At 49.2% G+C, this 18455-nt stretch overlaps 1 protein-coding gene across 5 annotated transcripts in view; it reads right to left on the bottom strand.

The window, feature by feature from the left end:
* HIVEP3 (HIVEP zinc finger 3) overlaps window positions 1-18455 on the bottom strand; it is a 461322-nt gene that overhangs the window by 79117 nt on the left and 363750 nt on the right. For all 5 annotated transcript variants that reach the window (XM_047724531.1, XM_047724524.1, XM_047724526.1 and 2 more), the window contains one exon: window positions 12683-12879. The gene's annotated coding sequence lies outside the window, so the exon portion shown is untranslated. The remainder of the gene's footprint in view (window positions 1-12682; window positions 12880-18455) is intronic.

Genomic DNA, 18455 nt, shown 5'->3' with positions numbered 1-18455 from the left:
CTGGTTCCAATTTTGGGGTGCAGAATGAACAGCAGTCCTCCTAACTGTATTATCACACACTGTAACCCAGGCATCCTTTTAGCCAGGAGGACAACTCCTGGCAGGAAATCCCAGCAGGTAGAGTGGAGCCAAGAATGCTTTGGTCTTAGGTAGTTCGTCCATGAATTGATTAATTAGCTAATAGTTAATTCCTTTCTGTGTGTTTGTTTACAGTTTTAACCTGCTTTATTCCGCAGAGCATCTGATGAGGTTTAAAAATACAAAACAGGAGCACAAATTAAAAATCACAAATCAACCCAGGGGAAAGGGAAGACACAAGGTCTAGACCAGTGGGATAGAAGAACATGGATAAGTAGAGAAGGTCCCACACATTGGCTGTGTCTGGGCCCCAGGTTTGGGGTATAGCTTCCTGGCAGTAAGAGGAAAGGACCACACAGCTGCATATTCTCCATGTCCTGATGATAAACACACCAGGTGCTCTGAAAAAGCATAGCTCTTCTTGGCGTTAAGATCGGAAGGGAATTTGTCTCATGCTGTTTTCAACAGGGAGCCCTCCATGGAGTTATTCCTCTACTACGGCTTGGGCTCCCATGGGCCAGGACTAGGCTGGGCCCGCTGGCATCTAAGATGCCAGGGGGCCCCACCCTTTCCATCATTAGCTTTTGTTTGGGAAACACCATGCCATTTGGTGACCAGCATTTCAAGTTTTGCCCGAAACACATACTATCTGTTTGATTATTTATGTGATATTTTCATTTACACTGACGAATTTAATTTGTTAAAATATAGGCTCCACTGAGCAATAGGGATCAGAGGTATAACTCTAGGATTTTACTGAATTAAAGAAATGACTATTAACGTAGGGAATTTTACCCATGTTCCCCTAAAATCACCTCATGTCCTACTAGTAGTTTGTGTCCTGCACTTGAGAAATAAGCCCCCACCCCTAACTCTCGATGCACTGGGGCACACTTTATGGACAGCAAAGCTCCCCCTCCCACCCTCCGCCTGACAGAGTGTGGAGACAGTCTACACACCAGCCCTGGGTTAGGGTCTCTCATCACACTCCACCAAGGGAAGGGCCTTGAATGGCATCCAAGTTAAAGCCTACAGCCTACATGTGATAGACAAAGATACTGGGGCTCAGGGAACAGAAGGGACTTGTCCCAAATCATAAAGCCAGTGACAATGTCCATGTCAGGAGCCTCCCAGTCTCACTGTCGCCACTGCTCCACGTGGATGGGTGAACATTTATATAACTGAAGACTGGAACTCACCAAAGGAGGCTGGCTGTTGGACAGATGGGGTGTCAGCCAACTTCACAGCAAGCCCCATGAGAGCAGGAACCATGTTTCTTTTTTTCAGTAGGGTAACTCCCACATGAGGCCCTCTGCCTGGCACATAGCAGGTGCTCAGAAAAAAACGAGGGAGCTGTTACTGCCAGGCTCAGGGTGATTACTGCTTCTTGGAGGGAGGGAGGGCCCTGGGACAGTGCAGTGGCTTCCATCTATATTTGCTGTTGTCTTTTTCAAGTGGGCTGCTAGATTTTCTGCTGTTGGTTGTATTATTGCCTATTTTGTTGTCACTATGTGGTTGAAAATTTTTTTTATTTAAATATATTTGTTAAATATAGGAATATATCTTTTTTAAAATTATGTTAGTTACCATAAAGTACTTCATTAGTTTTTGATGTTGTGTTCCAGGATTCATTGTTTGTGTAAAACACCCTGTGCTCATCGTGCTAATATCACTTTAACAAGTACGACTTGAACTGAAGAGAAAGAAATGACACCCCAGCTGGGGATCTCCTTGGTTTGTCATCTCTCCCTCCACTTCCAAAGCCTGGGGCACTTGGGGGTGAATCTGAGCATGACTGAGGTCAACCAAGGCAAAGGGTACATCTCAAACCTGGTCATGGTGCACATTTCCCTGCCCCTAGCTTTTCTCATGGACCATCTTTCTAGGTCAAAGGCCAACATTTTTGAGCAGTTAGTATATACCAGGCACAGTTATAAGCACCTCACATGCATCAAGACTACAGGGCAAGCACCATTATAATCCCTATTTTACCGAAGAGGAGACATGGTCAGAGAGGTCTCATGCCAGTTTGTAAGCAGTGGGATCCAGATTTGAACCCTGGCAATCTGTCTCTAGACCCTGTGTTTTTCTAATTTTTCTTTGCCACTGGAATTTTGTAATAAACATCCTCCGTACACATATCTTTATAGACCGGTGCTATTGTTCTGTAGGCCAGGTTCCCAGAAACAGGACCATGGGTCAAAGGGTATGTGTGTTTTGCATGGGAACATCTAGGGGGCCTATTGTTTGCAGCATCTTCCTAAGAAATAAGCCATGTGATTTTCACTCACTGGTTTTGATTCTGTCCTGAAGACACACCACCTCCAGGATAGACCCCACCGTCTCCAGGATAATCCCTTGGATGGTTGAGGACAATCTTCTCTTCTCTAGTTTCCTCAAATGTTCCTCTGATAATGGGGTTATATGTCCCCTGGGGCTGATCCCTCTGGGGTGAGCTCCTCCCCAGTGAAAGACACAGGGAGAGGGACAGAATCTTTTCTGATGTCATTGGCACAGTAGGAGGGATCCAAGCAGGTAGTGTTCTCAGTCCTCCTCTTCAGCTCCCCCCAAACCACTCACAGGCCTTCCTGAGAAAAAGACCCACCAACCAAATTCTACCCCCACATAAGAAAATGGAACTCATTCTTCAATTACGGAAAACGCCAATGACTTTGGAGCTGGACAGACCTTCAAGCGTCTTCAAGCTCAATGCCTTATTTTACAAATGAGCTATGGAGGGCAATGACCAGCCCAGGTTCATGCGTGGGGTGCGGAAGCCGGGAGCCAGGTCACCAGGGGGTACTTGGCTCTAGCTCCCTTTGCCTGCTGGTCCCTAGGAACCGTTTTACTAGAAAGGCACAGTGTAAATATTTTGCTAAGGAGCCAAGAGAGGAAACTTACCCAGGCTGAGCAGCCCAGTGCTGGGCGCTGGCCATGGACACAATGCTCAATGAGGGCCATTATCTAGGAAGGGAGGGCTGTTTGTTCCGCTTCGGGACAGTGCCAGAGCCCAGAGCCACCAGGCTTGCCACTCTGGCTGCCACACAGAAGAGTCCCCTTGCACTCAGCAGACTCTGTGGTTATGCAATGCTGGGCCAGAAGGTTAACTCTCCCTAGACAGGAGCCAAGGCTTGCTCCTTCTTGCTGGAGCGTGTCCATCTAAAAACGCTCAAAATTCAGGGCCTCCGTCTTGGCAAAAAAAAAAAAAAAAAAAAATGCTCAGGCGCTGAAATGGCTGGTTTATTCCAAAGGGTGTAGTGAGTCCATCCAGCACCTTTCTACCAAGGCCCTGGGCCACAGCCACGGTGACTGCCTACCAGGGCCGAGGCATCATGCATGGGCCTCTCAGGCCTGCTTCCCAGGAGTCAGTGCTCCTGCCATTCTCAGACCTGGTGTACTTTTCTTGCCCCTCCCCCGCCTCTATCTGTGGTGCTGGTCAAGCACCCCTCCTGGTTAAACACAAGTGCTACCCCAAGTTCAAAAACCTCCCCCAAGCACCCCAGCCCTCAGTCCTGGAGCTCAAGGAGGGAGTTTCCCAAACTAAAGATATCTTGGATGTTATCTCTACAACTGCTCCATTTTCCAGACGAGCAAACTGAGACTGGGGGGGTGGGTGGTGGTTAACTAGCCTGAGTCCGTGTGACCATCAGCAGGGCTCTTGTCCCCTGGACTCTCTCACACCTCACATCCCAGACACTTTCCAGAATCCGACCACTTCCCATTTCCTCCACAGCCGCCAGCCTGGTCGGCGAAACCGTCACCTCCTGGTGATGACATCAGCCTCCCAGTTGGTCTGCCTCTGGTCCTGCCTGGCCTCCTGCAGCACGGCTTCCACACACAGCCAGGGTGGGCCTTTTAGAACATTCAACAGACCTCCAAGGGCTTCTCAATTACCTGCCCCAACCCCTTCCATCCCAGTTCCAGCCTCCTCTCCTCCTAGGCCTCCTCCCCCACCCCTCCAGCCCCATCGGTCCCCTGGGGGTACCCCCCAACATGATCTCACCATGGCCTCAACACTCTTCCCCAAAGAGCACAGCACTCACTCCCTTATCCCTGAGGTCTTTGCTCCAATGCCACCCTCGAGGCCAACTCTGACCACCTGGTTCCTTTTCTTTCCTGGCTAGCCTCGCCACACATTAGGTACTTTACGTAAGTATAAGATAACATCTATTTATTTTACAGATAATATGAAATATACAGTATGTGATAAGGGGCAAAATGGCCGTCTATTTCCCCGACTACTATGGAACTCCAAGAGGTAGGAATCTGCATCTTGGTGCCTAGAATGGTATGTGGCAACTTCTGTTTAGGCTTGGCTGATTTTAAGGAGGCTCCATCTCTGAAGATGGGTGACAGTGATGGCGGTCCTCATGTCACCGCACCAGAGCCCATGTAAGTTCAGAGTTGGGGGAGGAGACGAGCTTGGTGGCACAGGCAGGATCACTGGAAGGAGAGGCTCTGAAGGCTCCAGGGAGGCCAGCTGAGAAGCTCTATGTTTAAGACCTGATGGGGAGACGCCAGACCCGGGCATCAGTGCCTCCTCAGCCCTGTCCAGCTGATTCCCAGATGCACCCACAGAGAGATGCCCCCGAGGCATGGCTGCCCCACCCCACTCTCAGGTACCTTGAATCTCCAAGCCCAAAAACCTGTCACTTTAAAAGCCCTCCAGTGGGAGACTCCTAGTCCCCACTGGGTTTGGGGGCCTCTGCTGAGCCCCTCTGCACAGTTCTATTCCCCGGGAGGGGCGGGGCGGGGAAGAGCCTCGGAGTGGATAAAGAGAAAGACTGAAGGGAAGGGGGAGGAGCTAAGACAGACCCAGGAGAGGAGAGAGGAAGGCTTGGAGCCACAGAACGATCCCAAGGAAGCCTGCCAGCCAGAACCCCAGCAGAGACAGAATGGCTTGTCCTGACAGGTGGGACAGGCAGTTCCAGTTCCCACTTGCTCTCCCACACCTGCAGCTATGCTGGTCGGAAGCACAAATCTCTGGCAAACAGAAACTCGTGATTTCGGTTTTATTTTGATTGACATTTTTATTTACCCACGGCACCATTTCTTCGAGGTTAGTTGGTTTTATTCAGACCACGTGCCCAGGGGACTGGCTGGGGATACCTCTCTGCTCAGGGGGCCCCCTGTCCATCCTGACTCCGCTCTCCACACACCTGTCGGGCTCTCTCACTGGAAGAGGTGCGTGTGCCTCCCTCTGGCTCTGGTCCGTAATCCCTTGTGTCTCTCTTGCATTTCTCACCCTGGCTGATTAGCAGCTTCCCCAGCTACACACATCACCTGGCCTGCCTTGGAGTGCCCCAAGCCTGCGTCTCCAGTGGCAACGGCTCGGCTTGGACAACCTGCTGACCTCTCCCTCTGGGAGAGCCACCCTCCTCCACTTCCAGGTTTGCAGGCTCAGAAGCACCCCACAACCCCACTCTCTTGCCCCCCACCGCCGATTCATCCATCTGGCCCACTCATTCCCTCACTGGTTCAACACTCACTAACCAAGCGCCCTGAAGGCTGTGCTGGGGTCTGGGGACATTCACCATACCTGTCCTTCCTCCCACTGTGGACCCTCTAGGACCACCCCAGGCCCTGAAATCATGAGAGGAAGCTTAGTCCGAGTTGGCCAGTCCCATGTCTGCAAGTAAGTCACAAAGTGATCTTGGGAAAGTCGCTTGCCATGGCTGAACCTTAGTGTCCTTCTCTACTCTTGGGAAAGATGATTCTTCCCTGCTTCTCCTCTCCCCGGCCTGGCAGGGACACCCACAGTGAATGTCCATCTAAAGAATGCTTCTGATCATGGTCTTCAAGCATACCGCAGCTTTCTTCCTCCTACAGACCGTGGCTTTGACCCCCTTCAACCTCCCAGCTTCCTGAGATTGGACCAAAGAATCTGCATTTTAGAGAAACACCCCTGGTGATACCATTGTAGGGGGATGGTTTGTGAACCACACTTGGAGAAATTCTGGCTCATGAGATAAAGTTCAAATTCCCTCTCCATCCCCCCAGTCCCTGAGCAGACCCCACCCTGCTTTCCAGGCACCGGTCCCAGTCTCGCAGGAGGGCCCTCCGTGGTCACCAGACCAAGTCATCCGCTCACCAGCCTGAACCCAAAACTCTTCTCTTGCCACTTCCCCAGCATGGAAAGCCTTCCTGAACTCTCTCTCTGAAAGTTCCTTTCTCACCCTGCGAGGCCCAACTTAAATGACTTCTCCTTCCTCCATAAAGGTCAGAAACACCTTATTGTGGGTACCCCAGCGGGCACATTCCCTGCCATTTCCCTCCTGGGTTGCTGGTGGGCTTCTCACCAGCTCCCATCTGAGCTTTCTGTCCAGATTGTAGGCTCCCTGAGGGCAGCTGTCCATCTTACAGATCTTTGAGTTCAATAGCAATGCTTACCGAGCATCTCTGAACACGTAAACACACCCCAGGGGCACACAAAGGAGGAGGGGTGCAATTCCTGCATGAGGGGTGCCCCCTGTAAAGCAAAGATAGAGGGTACTTGCATACTTGCCCGGAGTAGAAATACAGAGAGGGTCCCACAGGGTTCCACAGGGTCCCCTGAGCAAAGGTTCCTAATGTCACAGGGGAAGTGACGAGGGGGGAAGAGAAGGAGAATCCAGAAGGAAGGAACTCGGGGTAAAGGATTAAAGTGTGAGGAGTCCCTTCTGCACTGCCGTGGGGGAGGAGGAGGAAGAGAGATGGAGGACGGGAATGGGTTGGGAGCCCCAGAGCCCCGAGGAGAGGAGCGGAGCCTGGCTCATCCTGTAGGTCAGGGGTAGGCGGATCCAGCCTGCTGCTAGTTCCTGAACATCAAGTTTCACAGCCACGCCCATTCCTCTACACACTGTCCATGGCTGCTTGCACGCAGCACAGTAGAGAGAAGCAGGTGCAAGAGAGATCGCGCGGTTCACACAGCTTAAAATAGTTACTATCTGGCCATTTTGAAAAAAAAGTGTTGCTGCTCCCTGCCACGCGTGTGGGAAGGGACCGCTGGATTTTAAGCAGGGGACTGCATGGTCAGATTTTTTTTTTTTTTAAAGATTTTTATTTATTTATTTGACAGAGAGAGATCACAAGCAGGCAGAGAAGCAGGTAGAGAGAGAGAGGAGGAAGCAGGCTCCCTGCCGAGCAGAGAGCCCGATGCGGGGCTCGATCCCAGGACCCTGAGATCATGACCTGAGCCAAAGGCAGCGGCTTAACCCACTGAGCCACCCAGGTGCCCCTGCATGGTCAGATTTTTATCTTCCTATCCCTCTGGGACAATGTAAGGATGGGCTAGAGTAGACAAGCTGGCAGGAAGGGAAGGCGGTTGAGAGGTTAGTGTAACTCTCCAGGTGGGGGGCAGCTATGACACCACTACTGTTGTTTATCAAGAGATTTATTAAGAGTCGCATGTATCTGCACTGGGCTAAGCCCTTTATACATATTCCCTCGTCCGCTCTGCATAGCAGCTGCCAGTAGTGCTGTTCTCCTCTCACATAGATAAGGCACATGGATAAGGCACAGAGAAGTGGAACAACTTGCCCAAGGTCACACAGCTGGTAGGCAGCAGAGCCAGAAAGCAAACCTAGTGCCAAGCTCAAGGGGGCTGTCAGTGCCAAGCTCAAGGTCTTCAGGGTCAAGCATGTTTTGCTGGTTGACAGATCCCTTCGAGTTTCCCTGAGAATTCACAGAACACAAGCCGTCTATGGGAGAAAATCTTCCCTGAGTCGAGTCAGGCAGGAAGTGGGAGGCAGGAGTGTGGCTATTTTGGAAAAGCGACATGAAAAACCACGAAACTTCCTACCTGTCCCGTTTTGCTCCCATCTGTCCTCGGAAACAAAGCTGCCCCTCTCTCAGATAAAAAGGTGTTTTTCCCCACACGGTGGCTCTGCCACTGGCGGTGGGAGAGAGCCCTAAGCTTAGCACACGTTCGCTATTTTTAAAGGACTATATAAACAAACAGGGCTATGTAAATAAGAAAAAAAATGAGGTCATCCTTTTAAAATCTAAAAATGTTCTTTTTCGATGGGGTGAGCAGCAAAACCTCAGAAAGAACTGGTGGTTTTTTATCCCTGAAAGGCCTTCTCCAGCCCACAGTATCCCAAAGACACTAGGCCGGCCCCTCCCTTCCCGGCACCCACCAGGGAAGGCAGGCGGCCTGGGAGCAGGGACTCCTGGCTTATATTCCTAACTCTGCGGGCTTTGCCTCGAATGCCCAAAGCTACGGCCCAACTGGAGCCGCCACCTCCCTGGGACACTGGTCCCCATCCAGGTCATGCACAAGACCCTCCTCCCACACAAACCTGCTTGGCATGCTGAGCCTGCTGCCCGCTCTGCCGTCCCACTCCCTCTCCCCCGGCCCACACCTGGATCTGTCAGGTGGCTGTAGGGGTCTCTGCCTGCTCCTTAGAAGCCATTTGTGTCCTCCCTCCATATCCCCTAGCCCTACGCCTCGGCTTTCTCTGCACATAATCTACTCTCCCCACCTTCCTCCAGACCTCTTCTCCTGAGCCAAAGGCTGGAAGTCATGAGGGCAGCCTTGGGCTTGTGCTTAGGTCATCAACAATCGTTAGGAGACACCCCCGTTTCAGCAGGAGCCCACGAGTCTTCACTGTTACCCAGGAACTTCTTCCAGCACTGAGCTGTGCCCCTCACCTGCCCCGTGACCCTCTCCCGCCATCCACAGCATGACCCCACCCCCACCTTCCACGGCTTCCTCCTCTCCTCTCAGCCCCAGCACCCTTGGCTCTGGAGAGCACAGAAATGAGAACCACCAGTATTTGCTGAAGGGATGCCTTTCAAATTGTGCTCCATGAGCTGTTTCAGAAGTTCTTCAAATGTCACTCAAGAATTTTATTCCAGAACTACAGCATGACTCCTCCTACCTAAAACTGTCATGGAAAATGGACCTGCACAGTCAGACGTGTTCTATAGCCCATCGCAGTAACACACCAAGTACAAACAGGGGTGGCCGGCTGAACGTGGTTTGTGCAGAACTCAGACAAAAGTCTGGGTAGGTCTTGAACTTCGGTATTAAAACATGTCTTCAACTAAAGACTGGCGCTCTTTCCTGGGCATCTTTATGTTGCTGCTTCTTAAATTCGGGACTAAACACGCTTACATAAAACCACACAAACAAGTATACTCTAAAACTTTCCATGATATGAGATTACGGTATGTGAATGATCACAGAAACGTCATCACTGATTGTGGGCTTCCTGTCTGAGTGTTGTAATAAGGAGGGATTCAAGCAGTTTGCTTGATATTGTCAGTGATGCAAACCAGAATTCCCTCTTGCTCCTTCCCCAATGTCCACATGGCATGGAACTGACAATCATCTCGAGCTTAAGCTAAGCTGTTAGAAGTCTGGAACCCTTCATATCACCATATAGATAGGATCGAGAATTTTCTTAATGCTGTGCAACCAATCCAAACAAAACAAAAGTAAAAAAGCAATGTTAGATGTTTTAGTTGGTAAGGGATTAAATGACTATCTAGAACAGAGGCCAGAAAAATTCTATAGAGGACCAAAGAGTAAATATCTTTGACTTTGTGGGAGAGGGAATCTGTCACAATTACTTAGTTCAGCCATTAGAGCACAAGAGCAGCCATAAATAATGTGGAAATAAATGGTATGACTGTGTCCCAATAAAATTTTATTTACAAAACTCAGGCAACAGCTAGGATTAAGCCCACGGGCAGGAGTTTGCCAATTCCTGTTCTAGACCCTGAGCTGTCAGTACGTTTACTGACCGTTTTCATTATAAATAGATACCAAAATTTTGAATTTAAATGATACATGTATATTAATAAACAACTACCTGCATCTGTTTTATTATTGGCATTCCATGGAGGATTTGACTTTGAACAATGGCTTCTAAGACCACAGGAGTTGGCAAACTATTAGCAGAGAGCTTAGCTGCTGAGAAAATGCTTTATTGCCTGTTTTCAGATCAGGTTCATGTTGACTGATTCAGAAATCAGGTGTAGTCTGGAGAGAGCCCCTGGCCAGCTCCCTCCACATCTCCCTGCCCTCGGATAATCTCAAGCATAGCCATTCCCAAGCTCACATGTGTGAATGGGCCTCCCCTGCACAGGGGAGTCTGCAATGCCCCCGGAGGCTCCTACCGGCCTAGGCCTGAGCCCTCCACCTGCCTCAGACAGCAGCTGTTCCAACCCCCTCCGTGGTGGCTGGGGGAGGCTGGGCCAGCCATGGGGCCATGAGGACCTGGACACTCTGGAAGCCCCAAGTCAGCACCCCATTAATCCCAGAGGCTTTTATTCTGCAGGGAGAGCACAGGAAGGGGCGGGGCCCAGATTTCTTGCTGGAACTGATAGCTTATTTCTCTCTAGACCAGTCCCATCTTCTAGCCATTCTTCTACACAGCTGGCACAGCCCACATGGACAAAAAGAGAATTTAGCAGTGAAGTAGGGGAGGGCAAATACCAGGTTTGGGGAGGATCCCCCCTGCACCCTACCCTTTCCCTGTACTACCCTAGATGGTCTTCCCATATCTCTTTTTTTCATCCCTTAGAGGTTTTGGCCTCCAGCCAGGTTCAAGTGTTTCCTGCACACCTACCTAAATAAACCCAGTGCCCTGAGACCCCTGGTGGAGGAGACCCACAAAGGCTGTGATATATGCAGGAAGAAACAACTGCTAACCTGAGGCATGAGATGTCCCAAGGAAGGGGACCCATTCCTTATGGCGCTACTGTTCCTATTAAAATGTAGCTATTTCTGGGGAAGGGTCATTCTTGAAGCTGTTACTGCTTCTTTTCAGGAAGCGTCTTGGTGGAGAAGACAGTGCTGGGTCTTCTGCAGCCTGAGGCTCTGATCCTTCTCTAGGTGTGAATATCTTTAAACTACTGAACCTCTCTGTGCTCGGTTTCCTTATCTCTACGAAAAGGGTGACAGAACCAAGACTCACTTGGGTCTGAGCAGTACTCGGGCTCATCTATAAAGTGCCGGACCTCATATGCAGTGCTGGTGGCTGTTCTTTGCTCTGACTCTTGAGGACCAGATGGTAGAGCTTGGCGGATCTGTCACAGAGCAGCTGCCACGAGGGCAGAGAGGTGGCCAACCTGCCTGCCTGAGTCAGAAGGGCTGCCTCCCATCTGGGGAGCCCTCGCTATGTGTCCAGCTGCATTCTATGGCCTGCCATCTATCTGCACCACAACGTGGTGGGTAACAGCCATCACTTTCTCATTTTACGAGCAGGAAAGTTGAGGTCAGATGACCAAGCAACTTGCCTTCTAAATAGTAAATCCTCACAAAACCAGTCAGTGCCAGAGTTGGGATTTGAACTCAGGAAGATCCAGAGCCTCCACTATCAGGTACCACATCAAACCTCTCCTCTCAGAGGGAGGTACAGATGTTCCATCCTTCTTCCTCAGAGACCAAGGGGGTGATTCTCCATCTCCACTGAAAAGCCCTGGTCGCAGCCTGGGTCTAGGGGACCCACGTGGTGCATCTGAGCTGTGGGCAGAGCCCTGGGCCCACAGGTTGGTTGAGTTACAGTGATGCTATCTTTGAGGGCTGCCTGAGGCCCTGTCCTTCTTTCTGCAAGCGAGAGAGCACTTGGAGGAAGGAGATGATGCAGTGCTCACTGCACCCAGCCTGCTAAGCCCCCCGGGACTCCTAGCTCAGCCCAAAGACCCAAGTACAGGGTGAGTATCACCAGAGTTCCAAGAAGGAGGCCCCAGAGCCCCTAAACATTGGCTGTATCTGAATCCACATACAGATTTTGTAGCCCCAATCCCAAAAGTCTGATTCAGAGAACACGGGTAGGCCAGGGAATCTACCTTTTTTTTTTTTTTTAAAGCCAGGAACCCCCTGCAACCTACTTAAGTGATTCCAATATACCCCAAAGTCAGACAAAACATCCAAAGACATAGTCCCAGCCCAAAGACCTTGAACCCTACACACCTAACCTGAACCACCACCCGAACCTAACTTGGGACCACAACACAGAGCTGAAGAGCTAACCACATAGTCACAAGGGCCCCTCCCCAGGCGAATTCAGTCAGCATCTCTGAAGGTGGGGCCCCACTACTGGAATTTTAAAAAACTTTCTGGAACATTCTAACATGTAGCCAGGGCTGAGAACCTGACATTGTTTCAATTCCTCACCACAGGGAGGGGCCTGAAGAGATGCGGCTCAGGTTCAACACCCACTGTGCTCCTCTGAGGAGGGAGGGAGTGGCCGGGGGCTCCTCAGGCCAGAGCCATCATAGGGGTAGGTGGAGAGGGGAGCAGAGAAGACAGTGGAGCTCTGGTGTGGGGGCTCACATGTGGGGAGGCTGTGGTTCCTTGAAAAGAGGTGTTGCCAGGGACAGAAGGGAAACTGAGGAACTAGGAATACAACTGGGGAGACGAGGTGAGAGCAGGGAAAGAGTGCTGGCCCTCAAGGTCTCTGCTCCTCACCAAGGAAGTCCTGAGGACTTCCGATTTCCACAGAGACTCAAGGAAGGCAACAGTAATAAATAATAATAATAATAATAATAATAACTCATAATAATAATTGGAAAGAGGAATACACTCGAAAGAGGAAGAACATTATCAAGCTCATGCAAGAAAGACCAAAATGGTGTCTCCAGCAAGCAAACTCAATGACAGCCCGTTTCTTACCTGTGCTGAAGGCACCACTTTCGATGACCAAAACTAAAACACTGTTCTCTTTGGAAACCAGCGTTCATGTCCACTTCCACTGCGTGGCCTTCCTTTCACGCTCTGCTCTGCCTTCTGGAAGGGAGAGTTGGCCTGGCCAGTATCTCTTGAGGCTCCGCCATGAAATAGTTAGAGGCTGCCAGGTTGTGCCTCAAATCCTGCAGAGGATGGTCGAAAAGTATGGTCAAAGAGTTTGCTTGGTCAACTTCTTCAGATACTGAACAATTTCTGGCTGGTTCCAGGAGGCCCAGGCCCCCACAATGCTTCCCATGCTGCTTGTCTTGGGCTAGATCCCCCTGTCCCCTGGTGAGACAAGTGTGAGACGCAGCCCTGGCACCCCCTTGTAGCTCGCACATACCACCTAACTTCTCAGAGTCCCTATTTCTCCACAGAAAAGAAGGCAGAATTCCAAGATGGCCTCCAGGGTCTCCCAGTGCACACAGGCTGCGTAATCCCCAGGACGGTGAATATGGTGCCCTTCACTCTCGTGATCAGGTTATGTTACAGGACAAGGTTGATCTCAAAATAGATTGTTCCATGGGCTTGACCTAACCAAGAAAGCTCTTTAAAAGCAGAATTTTCTCTGGTTAGTGGCCGAAGAGAAAGTCATGGAGATTAGAATCAGGAGGATTTGACTTGCAAGTTTGCTGCCTTGAAGACAGAGGGGTCATGTGGAAGGGACTGGGGTCCACCTTTAGGGGTGAGAGCAGCACCCCACTGACAACCAGCAAGAAAATAGGACCCTAGTCCTACAACCAGTGGATTGTACCTGGACTCCCACAACAAGTGAATGAGGCTGGAAAAGCAGAACCTTCCCCAGAGCCTCAGGATGAGAGCTGAGCCCACAGGCACCTTGATTTCATCCCTGAGCAAAGAATCCAGCCTCTCTGCACCAGGCTTCCCATCTAGAGAATTGTGAGCTAAGAAACAAGTGCCACTCAGTTTGAGACACTTTGTTACACAGCAAGGGAAAACAACTATCACTGGCATAAGTGATTAATATTCAGGACTGGTAGAAAATTAAATCCAACAGGTAGACCCAAGAGCACACTGGACTCCCCAAATCACTAAACAGAGCAGAGCATTCAAGGCCAAAGGAGGTCTGGCTCCGGGCAGGGCCTCAACCATGATTACTGGTGAGGTGCCTCGGTGGCTCAGCCATCAAGCATCTGCCTTCGGCTCAGGTCATGATCCAGGAGTCCTGGGATCAAGCCCTGCATGGGGCTCCCTGCTCTGAGGGAAGCCTGCTTCTCCCTCTCCCACTCTCCCTGCCTGTGTTCCCTCTCTCTCTGTGTCTCTCTCTGTCAAATAAGTAAATAAAATCTTAAAAAACAAACAAACAAACATGATTACCGGTTAGGGAATGAATGAGGGAGCACCAGTTCTTACTAATCAGCTTGTTAAGAAGGGCAGGTACCTCCCGGGTCTCTCAAGATCTGGCGTTGCTTGTCCCACAACATGCCCAGTGATCTAGGTCTAGAGTAACCTGTACACGGGCCTGGGGCACTGCCCCCTTTCTTCTCTGGGACACCGTGCATTTTACTGGCACAGCCTTGGAAGAATTAGTGTTCTCGCAACTATATCCCACTGTGGGTTCCTCCAGGGCATGCAGGTAGCCAAAGCCACCAGGCTGTCCCCTTGTCACCGCACCTGCTGCTCTAGAATCCATTCAGCCCTGCCCCCCATCCCAGGGCAGCATCACACCTGCTACACAGGGACCTCCGTCTATCATCTCCCAATTCTGTCTTCCAGCATCCCAGCTTTTCACCACTCCTTGGTGTTCATCAGCCTCTGATCTCACCCCGCCCTCTCTGATCTCCCTTATTAATACAAACATTGTGCGCCATCCCTCCCAGTGTGGAAACACTGGTTTCTTAGAATATGCTATCTTCTGAACCCAGTCCACGATTCCCCACCTTTGGGCCTTGACTCAAATGCTACTGACCTCCCCCTCACAACCATGCCTACCTGGCCAAATCCTGCCTATCTTTCCTCAAAAGGCTCCGCCAGCCCCTCAAAAACTGGATGTAAGTCCTGCCTCCCCAGAATACCCAGAGTGTATTTGTGGCGCCTCAAGATAAACAGCAGGGCCTGATGTGCACAGGGACTCTGAGAGTCCTGCAGGCCTTGTGACTGCACACACCTCCGCATGTCAGTGCAACCCCCTCCCCACCCCTAGAGACCAGGACAGGGTCTCACACACAGTCGGTGTAGAGCAATTCTCTTTAGAATCTGCCTGGGTGACTCATTCACTGAACAGATACACATGCAGCACCTATTTGGGGTTAAGTTCAATGGTAAGTGCTGAGCATGAAAGAGTTAAGATTCAGCCCCTGCCTTCAAGGGAATGACAATGTGGGGGGAGGGGCCAGGAATGAAGGAACACAAAGGGTTACCTGTGCAAATCTTAACTGCATCTTGAAGCCATAAAGAAAAGAGTGGTCAATTCTGACAGTGTCCGAATGCATGAGAAAGAGAGAGCATTTCAAACAGTAAGAAGGGTACGCAGACAGGAGACCCCAAACTGGCCGAATGTTCAACAAGTTGCATGGTGTCCTTATGGTTGGCGATGAGGGGCAGTGAGAGCTCAGGAAGCAAGGGCTGGTGGGTGGGGAGAACTTGATGCATGGAATAGTCTGGACTTGATCTTGCAGTGGAGTGAGGTCACTGCTTCCTTGCAATCAGTGAGGTAATGTGGTTGGGACCAGAGGTGTGGCTGGAGGGGAGGACCAGATAGGGTACAGGAAGCAAGCCACTGCTCTCCCCCTGCCCGGCCCCCAACCAGTGGGGTCAGCACCACTGGAGTACCACTCCTGGCCTCCAGCAGCAGCAGCAGGTAAGAGCCAGGCGGACACACCTGCCTCCCGGTCACCAGGAAACATTACACACACTTGAGCCTCTCCAGGCAAACAGAGCCCATGTGTTTACCTCTTCTCCCCTCAACACCAGTGAAATAAAAAGAGAAGTGTTCAAGAAAGAACAGCTCTAGGGTGGCACCAGCTGGCCAGCAAGTCTGAGAAAAAGCAGATAAGGAGAAATGACAGAAAATCAAATCAAAGCTAAGCCAGCTTCACCCACCAGGGGCAAGCAAAGGCCCACCCGCCAAATTCCCCAGAGAATCCTGCTCAGCGGCAGTGGGAGCTGGGGCAGGCTGGCTGGCTGGAATTACCGAAATCCAAGGATAATGAGTGAATCTTCTGGATTTCCAAAGAGACCAAAGTAGGAAGGAGAGGACAGACACGACCTACCCCACGCCTTACTGTCTTCATTAGCAGCACTCTTCTTCCAGGAGACTCTAACCCTGATAGATGGCTTGATTGCTCATGACAGAAACTTCCAGAAGGATCCATCAGCTCGTCAGTCAACAGTTTGTAACCTAAGATTCTTTGAGTCCCTTGCCTTGCCTCAAAATTCCCCCTCACTGTTTCCCTCAGTCCTAGTCTGTTGGATTGTATTCCTAGCATGATCCTGAGGAAGCCCCAAATTGACATATCTATTTTAAAGGAGGCTTTCAATCCTCAGCAAATCCCGACCTTGCCTGCCTTCTCTGGAGATGCCAAAGCTCCAAGGAGGTGATGTTTTACCCCTTACCCAGACGAGCAGCTCTGTCCCGAAATTTTGAGAATCAAATTGACATGGGACTTGACATCCCCTTCATTAACTGCCAGAAGGCAACAAAGACTCCAGAGCTCTGAGGAAAAAGGGTTAAAAGATCCGTTACTCCGCCCCTTCTTAAAGCCAAAGAAAGAAGTACTAAAAATAGTATGCCATGCACTTATCTTCTCTTAAAACAGTTACTCAAGGAATTACTACAATAAAACAAAAACTGTATCAGAATAAGTGATTCAGGGGAGGGCAAGACAGGATACACAGGAAACAGTGATGAACAATAAATGAGAAAAATGTACAGTCAGATCTAAGCCAATGTTAATAATAATGGTCTCATCTCTTTGGGAATTAGATACCATTTAATTCTTGACATTAATCCAGAAGCAAGGGTTTTCTTAATTTAAGGATAACCATTTCTAGAAAACATAATAAGATACAGACCTTTTAACCACTATGTGTGACGGGGAGGGGGGAAACCAAAAAATTCAATTAATTAATTCAATTAAACATTGGGAAAGGGACAGCTAGATAGGAAAGGAAAAAGTATTTTAACCAAAAGACATAAAATAAGCCCAAACATATCAATAAATATAAGAATGTGACTAAATTAAATTACTCTATTTTAAGATAAGAAATTAGATTGAGTTGAAAAAAAAAAATCCAGCCATATGTGGTTTGGAAGTGATACACTTAAAACAAATGGACAAAGGTTGAACTCAAGAAATGGCAAGGAGACATAACAAGCAAAATAGTAATGAAAACAATGTAGAAAAGTTAATATTAACAGCCGATAAAATGCCAAAATGTTAAATAGAATAAAATGGGGGGCATTTTAGATTGCTAATGGGTCTGTTTTTCCAAAAAGACACAAAAATCATGAACCTTACCTTCACCCTGAATCACAGAACTGTAAAATATATGAGGTAACATAGTTTTAGGACCACAAGGAGGGGACACACAGAACAGCATAGCTCTTGAATGCAGTACTCTAAGTCTGGTGGTACAAGTAACTACCAAAGAAAAGTAAGGAGGATTTGAAGACACAGTTCTTATGCTTAACTTCATCTAGATGCAGGAAGCAGAGAAAACATCTCTTTCTGGAATGTCCTTGTAGCAGACTATAAGAAAATCTCAAATTCCAACATGTATACCACAGTCTCCATTCCCAATGCAACAGAACTAGAAATTAACAAGCAGCAAAAAATGAACAAGTAAACGGCACACACAACCATTTATAAATGCTTTTCTAAACAAGTAGTGTCAAAGAGGCACAAAGCTATGATGGTAAGATATTTATCAGTGTGTGACATTGAGAACCCTGCTTTCAAAAAATCTGGGGAATGTAGCCATATTGCATTTGGAGGGAGATTCAGACCTTAAATGCTTTCATGATAAAAGAAGAAAGACGTTAACCAAACCAATTAAGCATCTAACCCAAGAGGCTGAGGAAAGGGGAGAATAAATGAAATAGTCTATCAGAAAGAGAATGAAAAAACAGGACGACCACCTCAAAAGACTGCAGGCGGGTTTGCTGAGACCAGCAACGGGGACAAACCTCTGGTTAATCTGAGTGGCAGCCAAGAGCCAAATCGTAAACAACTGTTAAGAAGGGCCATGTAGGGTCGCCTGGGTGGCTCAGTGGGTTAAAGCCTCTGCCTTTGGCTCAGGTCATGATCCCAGGGTCCTGGGATAGAGCCCTGCATTGGGCTCTCTGCTCAGCCTGGAGCCTGCTTCCCTTCCTCTCTCTCTGCCCGCCTCTCTGCCTACTTGTGATCTCTGTCTGTCAAATAAATAAATAAAATCTTTAAAAAAAAAAAAGAAGGGTGATGTAAACATGTATGTGTACAATTTTAAAAATTGAGAGAAATTAATACATCACTTGATGTCAATGAATTTGAAAACATATCATTTTCTAGATTATAAACTGTAAAAGTGAAGAAGAGGGAGAAAACCTGATCCAGCAATGATGTTAGAAGAGACAGAAGAGACTGTCGAAGATGGAATGATAATGGAGGAAGAATGGATTCTTTAAATAAAAGAGCTGTGACAACCAGCTGTCTATCCCTTCAACGAGCATTTATTAAGTGCCTACTGTGTTTCAGGCACTGTTCTGGGTGCTGGAGCT

Source organism: Lutra lutra, chromosome 4 (genome assembly GCF_902655055.1).
Source record: "Lutra lutra chromosome 4, mLutLut1.2, whole genome shotgun sequence".
NCBI classification, from domain to species: domain Eukaryota; kingdom Metazoa; phylum Chordata; class Mammalia; order Carnivora; family Mustelidae; genus Lutra; species Lutra lutra.
The sequence above is the reverse complement of the archived record's forward strand: the minus strand, read 5'-3'. Positions and strand labels throughout refer to the sequence as shown.